Consider the following 14,751-nt stretch of genomic DNA (forward strand, 5'->3'; position numbering starts at 1 on the left):
CCCCTCGGAGGAGTGATACAACTCAAGCCCTGGGCTCTGGGGTTGCCCAGCTAGATCACCCGCACTCATGGTGCACTTGGTCGGGAGAACGTGGGAGGAACTCAGTTTTACGTGGCTGTTATCAATGGTGGTAATGACTTCTCACATTTGTGTTTTGCTTCATGGTTCACAAAGAAGTTTAAAATCCATCGTCTCGTTTTATTCTCTCAGCAGTTCTGTGCAAAAGGTGGGTGGGTTTTCACATCTCTTGTCTTTCTGGTGATTTTACTGGGGCTCCCAGAAGATCAGGGACTTAACCAAGGGCTCTCAGGTATGGCATGGTGACCTTAGTTAGTAATACTGTTTTGTATATTTGAGAGCTGCTAAGAGAGTAGATCTTAAAAGATCTCATTACAAGGAAAGGAGATCTTGTGACTGTGTGGTAAGGGATGTTGACTAGATTTATTGTGGTGATCATCAGCGATACATACAAATATCAGATCATTATGTTATACACCCGAAACTCACATAATGTAGTGTGTCAATTACACCTCAATTTAAAAAATAAAAAATAAAGAAGGGGCTTAACCAAGGTCACACACCGAATTAGGGTGGCCCTGTGTCTTCTTCGCCGCTCCACCAGGGCTCCATGCTCTGGTTGGGACAGTGCTACGTTTAGTCTCCTCTAAACCCCTCACCCATTTGGGGAGGAGTTCTTGGGGGCATTTCTGTTCAGTTTGGAGGCTTTAGATATCCCACCCTCTGTTCCTGCCTCCAGATGCCCGGACGTCCCTGAAGCCCCCGGTCGCCCCTGTGCTTGGGGGCCTCCTCCGCCTCCGCGTGGTACGTTTCTTAACCCCTGTGAATGAGCTCTCACGCTACAGGGACTGCGTCTGCCTGGCCCCCACACTCTGAGCTTCACTTACTGTTCAGATCTGATCGCTTCCTTCTAGAAATGGGATGTGCTATGTGTGCTAGGTTCTTTTTTCTTTTTTTTAAATTCAAGCTAGTTAGAGCCGTGGCTGAAATAGGTAATAGCAATGAGTGTGCTACTTTAAGACTGTGGCTGGGTGGCCTCCTTTCCCCGTGTGAGCTCCTCGAAGGTGTGGCCATGTCGTGTCCCTCCGTCCCTCCGTGTTGTCACCGCAGTGGCTGACTTGGCATCGGGGCCATGGAAATTCAAGTAAGGCCAGCAGAGGTATTGCATCTGGAAAACGACAAGCAAGCTAAAGGAATTTTTACTTAAGATGTTTGCAAAAGAATATTTTAGAGAGTTGACCTGTTTCTCAGTTGGAGTTTAATTTCAGCTCAGAAAGCAGCTGGGTGCCTGAGGGCTTTGGGGTTTCACTGTGTGACAGATGAATTTAATTGTTGTTGTATGACTGTATTATCCTTTCGTGGCTTTCGTGGACCTTTCTCCCAAATGGAAACACCATAGATTTTTCTATGAAAGTCACACTTGCTTTTTGAGAAGCGTAACAGTAATTTTGTGGAATGATCTCCTGTTCGTTTAACCCCAAAGATTACCTGCTGAGAAGCAAACACTCTGCTTTCGGCTCCGGGGAATGCAGTCTGGTTTCTGCCTCCGCGGCCGAAGGGCAGCGAAGCAATTCTCAAAGCCAGAGAACAAGATGCGTGTGTGCATCGTGGAAATTCTCGAATGCTATTTCAAGTCTCTACGTTGGGATTTCTGTCGAATTTTAGGAGCTAAGCGGGTACGTGCACGTTACAGTGTGGAGGGAGAAGAGCAGTGTTAACAAAGGGACACTCTGCTTCGGTCTGCTTTCTCCCCACCGACCGGCTCTCGGACTGTGGCCAGGCCTCACAGGATCACTGAATGCCCTGCCTTCTCTGTTCGGCTTCTGTCGAAGGGTTTTTGCCAGTGAGCTGGTATATGTGAAGGTGCTTTGTGCTTTTAAATTTTGGAAAATTTCAAGCCTATATGTGTTTTGGAAACATATGTAATTATTTTGGAAATATGTTTAACTTAGTCATTTACTGGGTATTTGGCACACTTTTAATACTGCCCAGATGTAGCATCTAAAACCTTAATTTCCTGGGAATACCCCTGGAATAAAGTTCACTAGACTTGCTGAGGGGGAGATAGGAGTATTTGGTCAGGGAGAATTTTGCTCATCTTGCGTGAACAGGTTAGGGTCTCGTTTACATCTTCTCAAAGCCCCTAAAATTTATATATTTATCTTATAAAAATTATCTCCACAGTTTAAGTATTTTCTGTGGCCAAACATGGTTCTGAGAATGTCACAGACATGAAATCATTAAATTCTCATTACAGCCCCAGGAGGATTGTGATGCTACTCTTTGGATCCTTATCGTACAGATAAGGAAACTGAGGCCCAGGGAAACTGAAGCAACTTGCCCGAGGTCACAGAGCTCTCACGTGGTAGTTCTGGGGTTGCAAGCCAAGTCTCAGTCCCAGAGGCCTTCTCAGAGCCCCTGCTAGAAGGCTGCCTCCTGTCACCCCCATACCTTACTCACGATCTCTTCTTCGAGTGAGCCGCACGCCCTCTGAGCTCTATGGGCCTATGTCTGTCTTATTGACCGCCGTATTGCCCAGGCCTGAGCCTGCACATAGTAGGCATTTGTGGAATGATGATGTGGGGTTTCTCATATTAGCATCTTATCATTAAAATTCTTGTACATCTGTTTTCTCACCTGACCCTTAGAATTGTGAGGCAGGCCGTGTTTCCCTCCGCTTTTACCATAAGGAAATGATGTCGTAGAGTCAGGGATTGAGTTCTGGGTCATGTATCTCCAGTTCATACATGTTTTGTTTTGTTTTTACCTTTTAGATTCTTCTGAAATTCTTTCTTTGGTGAGGATCATCAGAAGGAAGCACAGGTAAGAAGATTTCATGATCTTCCAATTCAGTGGCATTAAAAGAAATTACACTGTCTCAACAAGAGCCATTACACTGTCTGCTGGGGGTGCTCAGAATAGAGGTCTTTGCATTAAAACCAAGATAGTGCCTGCTTATATCCATGTCAGAGATGAGGTCTGACGATCTGGCTTGTTTGGTTGGGGGAAAAGCTGGAAATACTGAGGACATAGGTGGAGTTTTCATCCCTGCTCTTCACCCAGGACCGCCCATCCCATGGTGGCTCTCCAGCATCCCCGCCAGCCCCGCTCAGCTCTCTCCCTGGCCTGTCTTCTTATGGCATTTGTGAATATTAGAATTCCCCTGTGTCGGGCGCCTGGGTGGCTCAGATGGTTAGGCGTCTGCCTTCGGCTCAGGTCATGATCCCAGCGTCCTGGGATCGAGTCCCACATCGGGCTCCCGGCTCGGCGGGGAGCCTGCTTCTCCCTCTGACCCTCTCCCCTCTCATGCTGTTTCTCTCTCGCTTGCTCTCTAAAAAATAAATAAATAAAATCTTTAAAAAAAAAAAAAAAGAATTCCCCTGTGTCTAATCTGAAAATTGTCATCATGCAAAACAGAGCTTTTAGAAGCGTGTGACACCCCTCCCCACTCGTAAAGGAAATATATGTTCATTGGAGAGCGTTTGGAAATAAGAGAGGATAGAGAAGAAAATAAGTCTCACCAGCAGACATCAGCACTATGAACGTTTTGGCCTCGTGCAGAAAAGTGTTACCACGGCAGGCCAGAGACTGCCATCCTCTGGGAGGCCTGCTTGCAAGCTTGGCCCTTGGCTGGTGTCTGGAACTTTGATGTGGGGACGGTTCCCCTCACCCTGACTGGTGAGAGCGGCTCACCGAGCCTGAGCTCTTTGTGCAGACAGCACGGTTCGTGCCAGCACACCCGAGTTCCTCCTGGAGCCTGGCCAAGGGGGCCCACGTGTCCAGCCCCCAGTGAAACCCCTGATGCGGGGTCTCTAACGAGCTTCCTGGTGACAGCGCTTCACATGTGCTGTCCTGCGTAACTGCGAGGGAGAGGACCCCGCAGGTTCCCAGTTGGTGTCCTCCGCTCCCTATGCCTTTCCTGTTGCCGCCTGTGCTTTGTTTCTTCTCGCCGTGATAAGTCTAGCTCCGAGTCTGCCTGTGTGCTGAGTCCTCCTGGCCAGTCATCGAACCTCGGGGCTGGGGCTGGGGCTGGGGCTGGGGCAAGGTCTTGGAGACCCTTGACTAAGGCCTATTCCTTTTCTTTTTCTCAGCATAGATTTTTTTCTTTTTTTCTTTTTTTTTAGTAAAATGGGTGTTACATCTGTCTGAGATCTCTTTTTTATTCCACAAATATAAATGAGCATTTTGTCACATCATGAAATGCTCTTTCAAAACACGATTTATACTTAAATTATACCTGAAATGTTTATGTAATGTTGGATGTTTGGGTTTTATAGTTTATAGTGCTATTGTGGGTAACGAAGACCCTTGTTTGCAGAACTCAGTGTGCATCTCAGCGCAGGTTGTTCTTGGGGTGGGGTGACAGAGGGTATGGTGGTGTGGCTGATCTTGGCAGACGCCTTCAACTCTCCTTCAGAGAGGTGGTTTCCATTGGTACGGTTCAGCCGTGCTCAAGGCAGCCGCCTCACCGAGTCCTCACCAATACTAAGTATTACCAGTCAAAGCAATTTGCCAATTGGATAAATAATAGATGGTATCATTTTAATTTGCATTTATAAAAAAGATTTATTTGTTTATTTGAGAGAGAGAACACGCGCAGAGTGAGAGAGAGCAGGAGCAGGGTGGGGGAGAGGCAGAGGGAGAAGCAGGCTCCCTGCTTGGTGGGACTCGATCCCAGGACCTTGGGGTCATGACCTGAGCTGAAGGCAGATGCTTAACCGACTGAGCCACCCAGGTGCCCCTTAATTTGCATTTTTCATTATTAGTGAGGTATGAGTGATTGATTTTCTTTTCTGACTTGCCTGCTCATGTCTTTTGGATTGACAGTTTCCCATCCTTTGCCCAGATATTTTGTGACTATTCTGGGCCGGAATAATGACCTCCCAGGGCAAAGCCTTGTATCCTCACTCTGCCATACCCACCCCAGGCCTCTGGCACGGTGTGCATTGAAGAAGTGGGCTTTCCTTACGGCGGGAAGCATGACATCCGTTGCCCATTGATGAGGTGCATCCTTAAAAGAAGGCCCCGATGTGTGCGCTGGAATCGATATGCACCATGGGAAGGATGCCACGGCATCCCACGGAGGATGGGGATAGCAGCAGCTATTTCTGTGGGGGAGAGTGGCAACGAGGGGCCTCTGTTTGTTTATCACTCTCCATAATGGTATGAATATCTCCACCAGGACGTATCCATGTCTTTCTCATGAAATAGAAAAAGACTCAGAATGTGAAAACCTTAATAAGCCAACTAACCCCATGTGATTGCAAAAGCAACACGGGATGGTCCGTGGGGACACAAAGGCACAGAAGGATTCTGTCCCTGTGTGCCGAGTCCCTGCTCGAGGAGGAATCGATCACGTGGCACGTTCGTGTCTACCACGACGACTGCCAGTTCTTTCCGGCTGCTGGCCGAAAACACGGCTGCACGTGGGACAGGGCGGGGAAGGGGAGCCGGCAGCCAGGAGCTGTGTTTGTGTGACAAGCTGACCCTTCACCTTGACTGTTTAGAGGAGGTGGCAGGGAAGGTGTCTCACGGAGGAGGGGCGTGCAGTCGCTACGCCCGCTCAAGGCCCTGGGGGGGTTCTGTGGTGATGTGGACAGTATCTCACTTGTGTGTGCGCACGGCTCCTTGTTTGCACACCCATGGCAGCGCTCTGGACGGCTGGGTAACATGCTGGTAGCACTGGTTGCCCCAGAGGAGGGGCTGGATCGGGGGTTAGAGTGGAGGAGAGTTTCCCTGTTTGGCATAAATCTGAGTTCAAAAATTCTTGCTATTTTATTATCTAGTGCATCTTTTTTTTTTTTAGATTTTATTTATTCATTTGAGACACAGAGTTAGAGAGAGAGCATGAGCAGGGGGAGAGGCAGAGGCAGAGGGAGAAGCAGGCTCCCCGGCGAGCCAGGAGCCCGATGCGGGGCTCGATCCCAGGACCCTGGGATCACGACCCGAGCCGAAGGCAGACGCTCAACCATCTGAGCCACCCAGGCGCCCCTATTTAGTGCATCTTAATTATGTTTACACTTTAATAACATTTGTAACGGCAGCGATATTTACTTTTGAAAATTTGAAAAAAATGCGAAATAACCTGTGACCGTGGACTAGCTGTTCAGCCTTTCCGTGCCTCGGTTGCAGAGTGGTATGGTACCGATCTTATGGGGTTGTCCCAAGAGTTCAGTGAGATAAAACTCAGAGCCTGGCACCTTCCGAGTGCATGATAAATGCTATTATTTCAACATTTTAGAAGAAAGAGAATACTAATGGGTCATCATGGTTTCTGTCGTGTAAATACCTCCGGGCTGTTGTAGAAAGAACCTGAATTCAGCTCCTTGTAAACAGTGTGATGGAAAAGCATAATTTGGGCATCAAGAGACTCCGGCTGTGAATGGGGCTCTCTGATTAGCATGCCGTCCCAGCAGCTCCTTGTCCCTCCCGTGTGTGATGGGAGCCATAGCACGTTCCTGTTGCAGGGCCGTGGGAGCCTTCCAGGGCCTGCAGCAAACTGGGAAGTGGGGGGCGATGGGGAGGGGCAGGCGGATGTGGGAGCAGAATGCTTCCAGAGAACCCAGTGCGGTCTGTCCTGTGCGGAGAGAAGGCTCCTCCTCTGTTCCTTGCCACCTTCAAGGAAAGCAGGCCGGTGGAGGAATCCACCCGTCCGACGGCCCGACAGCCCCAGGGTGCGGTGTGTGCTTGTGGATTTGGCCCCATTGTCATGGCTGCAGCGGCAGAAGGGACAGCTCGCCTCGATTTGCATATCTGGGTGTGTGTGCCATTTATAAACAGAAAAGGCGTGGAAGACTGTTTGTGGCAAGCTGGCAAATCTGGCAAAACGGATAGTTCCGTGAGCATGGTTTGCACGAGCGCGGGCCCCGAGCATCCACATAAACGGACACATTTGCCCGTATTTAAGAGTCCCTCTTAAAAACAGTCAGCCGTCGGCCATATGGTTGATCAGCTTTTCCTTGAAATGCAGCGGGTTTGGTGCCCAGACGTCTGAAATCTGAAACCATCTTAAAACAGTTTTATGCCCCCTCCCTTTTTATTTCCATTATGAAGAGAGAAGAATGGAGGGAGGACAGTGTCACTTTACAGGGGCTCTCGTCACTGTCCTCTTCCCTGCTGACCTGGCACAATGTCAGCATCACGGCAGGCCGGGTGGAGATGTTCTTTCTCCCCTCCTCCGCGGCCCGGTTCCGTGCGGCATCTGTCACTCCCTAGCGTGCGTTTCGGTTTGTCCGTGCGCACCAGCACACACATGGGCTCCCCGAAGGCCGGGTTATTGTCTCGAGTCGCTGCTCCGCCCCCTGCCCCGGCACAGCGATTAGTATTTGTTGAGTGGACGGGCGGGGTGAGGCGGCCGTGTCATGAAAAATGCTTGTGGAAAAAGCTGCGTGAGCAGGGAGTGGGGGACTGTAGGCGGGGAGGCCACACGGGTCCCTGCGGGATGTCTCATCGGCCCAAATACTTAACCTGGAAGAAGGTGCGGGTCTTGAGTAGAAATGTGCAGACCACTTCCGCGGGAAATCAGCAGGTGGTCACAGCGTTACACACAGGTGAGCGACGCTGCCCCGTGTGCGTGTGCCGAGGGCTTTTATCCTGGTGCAGGTAGAATATAGAGCCCGAGGCACAAGAAAGCGAGCTGCCCAGCATCACCTGGGTGGAGTGGGACCAGAGCCTACCTGTGTCCTTCCCAGAGCCTTTCAACTGCTCACCTCACCGCCCTCTCTCCTGCTCACACCGTCTTCCTTGACTCTGAATATGGAGGAACGGGGGAGAAAATGTACCCCAGCGCCATAGGCGCAGAGAAAAACCCGGCAGCTTAAAATCATATTGACACGTCTTCTACTGAGAGCAAGTGGTGATTTTTTACAATACCTTTAAATTTCACAGTACCTTACATTTTCTCATACGTTTGATAAAACAAGACAATCGAATGAGTTTGGGGAATAGCGACTTTAGAAGAGGGGGATGAAAAAGGGGGAAAATAGAGAATTGCAATTTTTACTTTATTCTCAGCCTAGCATTTAAGCGCTTTGGACTCTTATCCGTGCTACAGCTTGAGCCCTTATGTGGCCGGTCAGTACCCATCATGGTAGAAGAGCATCGCAGGCGCCGACTCTAACGGTGGTCTGGTTAATTTTAAATTCAAATGACAGAAGCAGCAGATGGCGAGGTGGGGTAAGTATTTAGATGCTTGGCCGTTGACAGCCCTTTACTTCCACGCATTACATCAGCACCTGGGACTGGCTGGGCCCACAGAGGACTGATTACGATCTGTCCCCTCGCCAGCTGGGCTCTTTATCACGCCGGGCCCAGAAGGATTGCCCTCCTACAGTCAGTGAAGATGGACTGCTAATGGTTTTGGAATCATGAAGGGTTATTCGCACCATCCAAAATTCTGAAGCAGAGCTACCAAAAGACTGTCTTCTGTTTGTATTTCAGGTCTTTCAAATCTGTATCTCAAGTCTACGTGAGCTAATTAAGGTTTTCGTCAATAGATAACTGAATATATTATTGATTGATGTGCAGAAGAGGTGTATCCCACGGCATAGGCCCTGGCACTTTGTTTGCACAAGGATGTGGGCCTTAGAACGTAACCTGGATCTTCTAAATGATCACCTAAACGTGAATTCTTTCTAAATGATTATTACTTTCTAAATGATTTTCCAAATGAGTGACACGGAGCACCAGAGTGTATACTTATTAGAGAGATACCCTTTTATTTTGTCTGAATTCGGATTTTACATCAGTATTTAGAAATGCAGCCATAGAGCTGGCCCAGCCCCTCCCTCCTCCCTTTATAAAATCCAAAGATGCTTCCAGGGAGGGCGTGCTCCCTACCTTTCTCCTCACAGGCTGTGCACCTGTCCTCCTGCCTACCTTCTCTACTTGTCCCACCTCCTCTGGACTCTCTGCAGAGGGGGTGGCCCCCGCCTCGGCTTTCCCGAGGCTGCATGGGACCGTGGCCAGAAGAGAGGGGTCACTGCCTGCTGTCCCATAGGGGGTTAATCTTGCCCGTGCCACGGTCTGGTCATCGAGCGGCACCAAAAGCATATAGTTCTACAAAACCAGATGTCAAAATGATGGCAGGACCGATCTCTTCGTCAGGATGCTCGGTGTGTTTTGATCGGGGGTGGAAAGCCATGGAAAAATACGTGATTCCTAAAATTTGGGGTCAGAGGGAAGTCAGGGACTCTAAGTGGAGTGACAGCGGAGCAGGGAGGTGAAGGTGTAACAGGCACCGACGGACGCGGGCTGCCTCCCACGTGTGACTTAGGAACTCGCCTTGCAGTCGTGTTTCAGCTCCCACCGTGATGTTCTTCCTCTTCCATGACGATGCTGCTCCTCGGACCGGAGGCCTGCGGCCGCTTGCAACACAGAAGTGTCCTTGCGGCAGAGAGCGCTGTCGGCTACAGCGCTGGGGCAGGGAAGTCATGGCCCCTGGGCGAGGCCACCCCTCACTGCCGCTCCCCAGCCCAGCCCTTCCCCGACCACCCCCTCTGACCTGGAGGTCCCGCTCCCTCCAGTGCCTGCCTAGATTTGTGCCGCCCTTCTCTGCTGTCGGTGCGTCACCGCGGTGTCGCTCTGCGGCGGCGCGCCCGCATCCACACGTGGCCCCGTGTCTACATTTCTGAGGTTTTCCCTTGGGCCATTTTAAAAGCGGTTCTTACGGTTTCTTGTGGGTTGCGAGACATGCTTTCGGAGGCAAATTCCGTGCGGTGTGTTGCCGTGTGTTTATTTTGCAGGGTAGCTGGGTTGGAGCCCACGTAGAGCGAGCAGGTGGGGGGCAGGGCGGGGCCGCCAGTGCGCTCTCCCGCCTGTTCGGGGTGTCCTGGCTTTCTGGCATCGACATGTGGCCAGCAGCACGTGGGTCCCCTGAGATCGTTCTTTTAGTATACGATCCGAGGCTGCGGGAAAGAGTGGCCAAATCTGGCCCAGAGGTACCCTGGAAGGACAGTTTGCTAAGTAGCCTGGAATGGAGACGGTTTGCACGGGCAGCGTGGGAAGCGCTCCGGTGCGTGGCGTGTTGTTTACGGCCCCGCCTGGCGGCACTACAGATTTCTGGAGGATTCCGGCATAACTGGAGCACCGAGGATGGCGTTCATGAGGGCTGTAGGCAGTCAGGACTCATTCTGTGTTGATTTGATAGTGGCAGCTTTATTTTTGGCCACGTGTGAAGGTCAGATGTTCTCCTGGCAGGGCTATTAGAGGTGTTTGCTGGGGCTCAGATGTGAGGGAGCGATGTGTGTTTGAATCCGTTTAACCACGAGTAAGCGAAACACAGCCAGGCGCTGCCGGCCACATTGTTCATTAATCATGGTTCCGCCTCCCGGTCAGACTCCTGATGAGGTTCCCTTGAGCCCTCCTGCGCGTGTGCACGCACCACCCACACTCACACCCCCTCCCACCCATCCATACACACGTTTGCTTTCAGAGCCCCAGCTTTATTTGCCATGCCTGCTTCCAGCACTTTCCCAGCCCACTGCCCCCTCTGTTTTACTCCCCAGACACCTGTTGTCCCCAGTCAGCCTGTCTTCCTCATTCCTGGTGTTGGAGCCTCCTGGGGCTGGGAGGCACCCTCACAATTTCCAGGGTTTTCCAAACCTTGTTTTATCAGGCCCTGGGGATGGCGGAGAGGCTGAGGCTTAGGGCTTGATGATGACGGGATTTTCTCCAGCACAGGCAACTTGGAGTGTGCTTAGTGGTAAAGAATGCTTTGACTTCCACCCTTCTCAGCGAAGGATGGTTTGTGAACCTAGCCTCGCCTCCAACAGGAAAAGTGTGACTTGCAGATCATCTCGTTTTGTGTTATTGAGTGTTGACAGACAAGCTGTTCTTGAGCTGCTCTTTCCCTCAGCCACGGTTTTTGGAGCAGGGTATGTATGTGAGCTGTAGCAGCTTCTCCTCTGGCCCCTGGGACTAGCCCCGCGGGGAGCCATCCCGAGGGTGGCCTGGGGCAGACGGATGTGCAGAACTAGCAGCGTTTCGAGAGTGCTGTAATGGGGTGCCTGCAAGGTGCGGGGCTGACCTCCTGTGCCTCCTCCCCGAGCAGCTCGTTCCGGTCGCTCTGCGTCCCTGCCAGAGCACTCGCCGCGCTGCTTTGAGATTCTCTGCTTATATGTCTGCCCTTCCCATTAAAAGGAGAACTCTCGGAGGACACGCTGTGGGCTATGTACCCACTATTTTTATATTCCCACTGCCCAGCATGGTAAGACAAAAGGTGGACAAGGACTCTTTACCATTCCATGGAAACTAGATGGGCTGAAGGAGAGGTCCCCATGGTTGGGGAGTGGGGGAGACAGGATGGGCTCACAGAGGGAGGGAGTGGGTTTTGTTTCTCAACTTTGATTTGAAATCACACAGACTTAGGGAAATGTCGCAAAAATAGTAGAAAGAACTACTATATGCCCTTTACCGGATACTCCAAACATTTTTTTTTTAAAGATTTTATTTATTTATTTGAGAGAGAGAGAGTGAGAGACAGAGAGCATGAGAGGGAGGAGGGTCGGGAGGGTCAGAGGGAGAAGCAGACTCCCCGCCGAGCAGGGAGCCCGATGCGGGACTCGATCCCGGGACTCCAGGATCATGACCTGAGCCGAAGGCAGTCGCTTAACCAACTGAGCCACCCAGGCGCCCCGGATACTCCAAACATTTTACAACATTGGTACTTCACTCTCTCTCCCTCCCTCTCGCTCTCTTCTGTGTGTGTGTGTGTGTATTCATTCACTCATTCACTCATTCATTCATTACCAAACTGTTTGAAGTGGACGCTGGGTTGCAGGGATGAGGTGAAGAAGTGGCAGAGGAGAGGTGGGTTGGGAGCTCTCACAGCAATCTGGGCTGGAGAACACAGTGGTTGGCCTGGTGGGAAATGACAGGAGAGGTGAGAAGTGGTCCATCTGCTGTGTTTTGAAAGGAGACCCTATAAGATTTGCTGACAGGTTGGACGACAGGCCTCAGGGATTTGGGCCTGAGTGGCTGGAAGACTAGAGGTGCCGTTTTTGAGACGGGGACGACCGGGGGGAGTGGGTTTTGGCAGGAGGAATCAAAGGCAGTTGTAGGGCTAAGACTGAGGCCCAAGCATGGAGGCCCTGGAGCATTGGTGGCAAAGAGCAGAAAGCAAGACCTCAAAGAACGTGAGCAATTCAGAAAGATAGAATTAGCTGATTTTATTCATAAGCAAAGAGACCGCAAGGGTGTAAGGTGTCTCCAGCTCGTTTGTACGGGGCTGAGTCTGCTCATGTTACAGGGTCTCCATCGCTGGTGGAAGCAGCTGGCTTTCATCTGCAGGCGCATGGAGCTCACCCCCATGTCCTGTTTCTCGTAATGTGCCATCTGTGTCCCCTGGCCTTTGCTTTCACAGCTCTTTGTCACCACCCCTGTCGCCTGCCCCCGGGTGTCTCCCACATGCGACCCTATCTCTCCAGCATTCCTTGGGAAGGCTAGATTCAGCTCCGTTTCCCCACAGAGGGCAGGTGGAAGTGCGGACCAGGTCTCAACTGGAGATGGGAATTTAGGGGAGATTACTGTATAAATGGTAGGTAGAGTCACGGAGTTGGAGGAAATGACCCAGGGATGACTGTACTTATGAGGAAGAAACCCCGGGTCCAAGAAGATGAGCAGGAACAGCAGAGGAGGCCAGGCCTGGGAGGCATGTGGAGAAACTGTCCAGAGGGGTGTGTGATGGGGGTACGGTCAGACGCTGCCCCACCAGTGGGGGCAGATGTCACTGAGGTTACAGGAGCCGGTCAGAGGAGGGGCAGCACGACGAGGGAGCCCAACGGATGGGAAGGAAGGGAGTTGGGGGGCGGTGCTGACCTCTCTTTGGAGGGAGAAGGCTGGTGAAGTCAGGTTTGCTATAGATGGTTTGTCATGATGGTGTGAGCAGTACTTAGTTTATATCGTAATCTCTGGATCCTTATCCAGGGGAGCGGATTAACATCCTTTAGCTGGAAAACTAAACGTGTATTAAAAATCTCTTCATTGTGGCTTATGCTGTATTTTGGACGTTACGACGGACATTTTCTCTATGGAAATAGGGCCCTTTGGATCAACTCTGAAAAGAAGTACTTCTGAGAGGGACACACACTTTCATCAGAAATGATAAAGTGCCAGAATTGTTTTCTGCTTTATTAAAGCACAGATTATTGAGCTGGTAATTGCTAAAATTGCTAGCTAGCATTTCTGCGAGGTACCTGTTGTTACTGAGGAGACGCTGGTCTGTCACATGTGAGCCTTGTGTCTTTGAGGGAGTGAGTCACCTTCTCGGGTGGTGGGGGGGTGTTTTCTCCTCCCTGAAATGATAGCATCTCTTCCACAGATTGTTATTTAAACAATGTTAGAGACTTGTTTGGAAGAGGGGTTCTCACTAAGTTTGGGGAGGTGTCTCATGAAATATACGGAGGAGATGAGGTTTGGTTTCTCCAAACCACGGGCCCCACTATGTGAGACGATGCCCTGTTTCAGGCAAGTTACATAACATCTTGCTTAATCCTTATACCTACCCTTTAGAGCAGAGATTATACTTGACAAAATGTGTTCTACAGGTAATTATACTGATGAGGATGAGGGTAACCGTCGCCATCCATGGAGGACTTACCCTGTGCTAAGTTCTTCACGTGAGGACATTTAAAAAGAAACGTGTTGACAAGCTCTGCCATTGTCCTTTTCCGGAGAGAGGATGGTGATGTGGCTGTGTGCTCGAGGCCCCAGCTAGGAAGTACAGGGGCAGAATTTCAACCCGGTTGCTTCAACTCCAGAGTCTGCTCGTTTGATGTGTGAGCACAAGTCCATCGTCATGTTCTTTGGGAACCCGGGTCTCGTCTGTTCTGTGAGCGTGGAGGCTCCAAGCCCTGAGAAGCTAATGGGAGGCCAACCATCCTCTTTAATTTGCTTCCACTGACCCACGGACATAGGTTACCCAGCCCCCAGTGCCCACCGGCCCTCCCCATCCACATGGGCATGGCGGGGGCCCCATCTGCCAGGGGAGCCGGGGACAGAGCGACAGACAGCCTCTCGGCCTGCCTTCCCTGGAGATGAGCCCATCAGCCCCACGCTCCCCGGGCCGTCTGAGCCCCGGGTCTGTGCCTGCCATCAGGAGCCCCAGAGGCATTTCCTGTTCTGCTCTTGGAGGGACCTGGATGGAAGCGGAGCCCAGGGTCTTGACACTTCACCATGACCAGAGGGTAGGAACCAAACTCCGCCGAGGCCTAACGTCAGCTTCTCCGCTGGTGGGCCCCTCCCCTCGGAGTCTGTGCGGTCAGACGTACATGCCGAGCAGCAACAGTGGAGGTGGGGGCGTGGGGGCTGGGATCATGCTCAGTCTGTGTCCCTGTAAGGCTGGCTCCGCACGAGTGGCGGGAGGACGGTGAGCCCGAGGAGTGGATTTGGCTTCCCATTTCCAATTGTGTGTTTTTGTTGTGTTTTTTTTTTTAAAGATTTTATTTATTTATTTGACAGAGAGACAGTGAGAGAGGGAACACAAGCCGGGGGAGTGGGAGAGGGAGAAGCAGGCTTCCCGCCGAGCAGGGAGCCCGATGCGGGCCTCGATCCCAGGACCCTGCGATCATGACCTGAGCCGAAGGCAGACGCTTAACGACTGAGCCACCCAGGCGCCCCCTTCTTCTTTTTATTTAAAGATTTTATTTATTTGACAGAGAGACAGCGAGAGAGGGAACACAAGCCGGGGGAGTGGGAGAGGGAGAAGCAGGCTTCCCGCGGAGCAGGGAGCCCGAT

General features: G+C 51.3%; 1 protein-coding gene across 4 annotated transcripts in view; it reads left to right on the forward strand.

Annotated features, from left to right (window-relative positions):
* The window catches only part of AFAP1 (actin filament associated protein 1), a 139,738-nt gene that overhangs the window by 27,065 nt on the left and 97,922 nt on the right, over positions 1-14,751 (forward strand). For all 4 annotated transcript variants that reach the window (XM_064584235.1, XM_045881543.3, XM_064584236.1 and 1 more), the window contains one exon: positions 2,793-2,841. The gene's annotated coding sequence lies outside the window, so the exon portion shown is untranslated. The remainder of the gene's footprint in view (positions 1-2,792; positions 2,842-14,751) is intronic.

The sequence above is a fragment of the Mirounga angustirostris genome, unplaced genomic scaffold (assembly GCF_029215605.1).
Source record: "Mirounga angustirostris isolate CCGP_5_RB_7025 unplaced genomic scaffold, mMirAng1.0.hap1 SCAF_2, whole genome shotgun sequence".
NCBI lineage: Eukaryota > Metazoa > Chordata > Mammalia > Carnivora > Phocidae > Mirounga > Mirounga angustirostris.